Source organism: Callospermophilus lateralis, chromosome 16, assembly GCF_048772815.1.
Source record: "Callospermophilus lateralis isolate mCalLat2 chromosome 16, mCalLat2.hap1, whole genome shotgun sequence".
Classification (NCBI taxonomy): domain Eukaryota; kingdom Metazoa; phylum Chordata; class Mammalia; order Rodentia; family Sciuridae; genus Callospermophilus; species Callospermophilus lateralis.
Genome location: NC_135320.1, coordinates 90,907,901 through 90,911,187, shown reverse-complemented (window position 1 = coordinate 90,911,187; position 3,287 = coordinate 90,907,901). Strand labels below are relative to the sequence as shown.

Sequence of the window (3,287 nt, the reverse complement as noted above, 5' to 3'; positions counted from 1 at the left end):
TTCATCTTACCATATTTTTATGGATAATAGGTCCAGTCAGAGAACTTATATAATATCAATAAATTTCCAACAAAGTTTGTAACTTTTATTGTTCAAAACTAACATACAACTTTAATTTGGAGAACCTTAGTCCTAATAAAATGTTCTCCCAAATCTCATAACTATCCAACAAACAAAAGTAATGTTCAAGAATCAGCAGTGTCCCGTTCCATCAATCAAATTTAGTCTCCAAGGAGAATTGTCAAAATTGGGATCAAAGTCAGCAGTTTAATATATTTTAGTGTTTAATCAAGGATGTGAGTTTATTCACCAAAATGAATCCTTGTCTTAAACAGTAAGAATCACTAGGCAATAAAGACCTTCCTTAAAGGAAATAAACTTAACATCTTAATAGGTCTTTATCATGTCAAAATATGGACACAATCTCAGCTCACATCAGGGAAATAGTTAGAATTTTTATAGTCGGTCCAGGACATATATGGTGAAGGCACCTCCCCGCTGCCCACTGTCTCGACAAGGTCACAGTGAGGATAAGTGCTGGTAAAGCCGCGCCAGTGGGAAACCGGAGCCATGAGACCCTTTTGTATGTCCTTGGGACTTTTCATTTTCACGCTCGTGTTCCTGACAGGAGGCCGGAGTGTGCTTAATGCCAAACCAAATTAAACTTCAGAGGGCTAGAGCCTAACAGGCAGTTCACACCTTGAAGGCTGTCCTACTACCTCTCAGCACATCGGGGACAAACAGAAGGCTGCTCTTCTATTTCAGTACATTGAGGACAAAACTGATATAATGAACAATAATCGTTTTTCAAAAGGTCATGAGAACTTTAGGCATCACATTAATTATATCACTAAGAACCCAAGCCCAAATTTCCAGCCCCTTAGAAAGCCTAGTCATCATGCTTACTACACAGAGTCCACCATATGTAGTTTTATTTGATTAAGGGAAAGTTATGTTATGCACTTAAGAAAGTTAAGGTAAATAAAGATACATTCCCCTCTTTTCTATAAATCCTCTTTTACCTCACATAGGGACTTATGATGAACATAGTTAATATTGGCGGTAAGTGGACTGATGTTCAGAACTTGCCTTTCACTGAGAGAGATTACAAAAACATAAGAACTAGTGTACCTTGACCAAGAAACAAAGAAACTCTTAGAGAAAGTAGCCCCAACCAGTTTTATGAGAATAAATGTAGAAATTAATTAAAGTAGCTTTATAAGACATATTTAGACATATGTTATGAATATTATTTTACTTAGATTCTAATCCTTATCTTTTAGTTTCCAGGTGCTGAGGATCGAACCCGGTTCTCACGCGTGAGAGGCGAGCACGCTACCGCTTGAGCCATATCGCCACTTACTTAGATTCTTAAGTTTAGAATTCTTAGGTTTTTAGCTGTACGGGTCCAGGACCCGGGTTCGATCCTCAGCACCACATAAAAATAAAGGCATTGTGTTGTGTCCATCTACACCTAAAAAAATAAATATTAAAAAAAAGATTTAAGGTGACTTCTTTAGATTGGAATCTTAGATAAGAAATAAAGTACAGGTGTACTTTAAGCTTAAAGGTTAATGATAGGTTAGGAGACTTCGAGTCTTATGTAGTTTGACATCTGTTAATAAGAAAATAGTACATCTTGGGAAAATCTGAAAAATGAAATTAGTGACGCATTTTATTAATGATTTTGTACCCATAATAATTGATAAGGAAATGTAACATCTGGAAAAATGTAAATTGATGTCCCATTTTTCTATACCCCTAATGACTGTTAAGGAAATGTCACATCTTGGCAAAATCTGTAAGTTGTAAAATCAATGACATATTCTGAATCCATACGATGAGAAAAATGGCCATAAAAGATGACCCAGAGAAAGCTGCGTGAGAGCCCCTCTCTGGAGATGGCGCCCAAGGAACGAGTCCTGTCTCATCCTTTGCGCTGATGCCACTCATCCTTCAGGACCCCTGGGACCCCGCTGGGGACGACCCTGGCACATATAAATCTCTTTTTAAATTGCTTTTACTTTCTATATCATCTGCCTAGATGATGATATAGAGATCTTCCTATTTAGGAAAATACTTTTATCATTAAAATCTAGAATATAAAGACCTTGCTTTACCCAAAGATGACTTGTTTGTTTCCCTTAGGACCTCCAGTGTGTGCTTCCTCTCTGTTGAAGAATCTTCTTTTCCTTTTAGAATTTTTTCTGCTTATACTTTGGAACAGTTTCTGAAAACCTTAAACTCTAAACAAATTATTGTACCTTGATAAGAAGAAATGTCTCAATGAAAATGTAGTTAAAGCCCTTGGATATTTCTGCAGACAGAATTATATTTGTTTTTCATCTTATAAAGTTTGTACAATAATTTGAGAATTAAGGATTATTTGATTATCTCTTGAAAGTAAATTTATAGTAAAATATATTTATCTCGCTTTTCCGATCCGCCATCTGCGGTGGGACCGCCGCCGAGATGCAGATTTTCGTAAAAACCCTTACAGGGAAGACTATTACACTCGAGGGTGAACCCTCCGACACTATAGAAAATATAAAAGCCAAGATCCAGGATAAGGAAGGAATTCCTCCTGATCAGCAAAGACTGATCTTTGCTGGTAAGCAACTGGAAGATGGACGTACTTTGTCTGACTACAACATTCAGAAGGAGTCCACCCTTCATCTTGTGCTGAGGCTTCGTGGTGGTGCTAAGAAAAGGAAGAAGAAGTCTTACACCACTCCCAAGAAGAATAAGCATAAGAGAAAGAAGGTTAAGTTGGCTGTCCTGAAATATTATAAGGTGGATGAAAATGGCAAAATTAGCCGCCTTCGTCGTGAGTGTCCTTCAGGTGAATGTGGTGCAGGAGTTTTTATGGCCAGCCACTTTGACAGACACTATGTGGCAAGTGTTGTCTGACTTACTGCTTCAACAAACCAGAAGACAAGTAATGTATTTGAGATAATAAAAGACATGAACTAAAAAAAAAAAAAAAAAAAAAATATATATATATATATATATTTATCTCAAATATCTGTACTAAAAGGCAGAGCATCAGATAAATGCATGTATAAGAAATATATAAATTATATGTTTTCTGTTGAAGAAAAACAATTAGATAAACATATATTAATTAAACAATTAGACATATATGCTAATTATTTTATGGATTTATAGTTATAGGTTATCCAAATACCTAGAAAAATATATATTAAGAATAAGGGCATAACTTATAATTGTACAAACTTTATGTAGCTATGTGATTCTTAAGATATTTTGGATCCATTTTAATTTTC

General features: G+C 35.6%; 1 pseudogene; it reads left to right on the top strand.

Moving 5' to 3' along the window:
* Positions 1–2,447: 2,447 nt before the first annotated feature.
* On the top strand, positions 2,448–2,910 carry LOC143382112 (ubiquitin-ribosomal protein eS31 fusion protein pseudogene; annotated as a pseudogene).
* Positions 2,911–3,287: the final 377 nt, after the last annotated feature.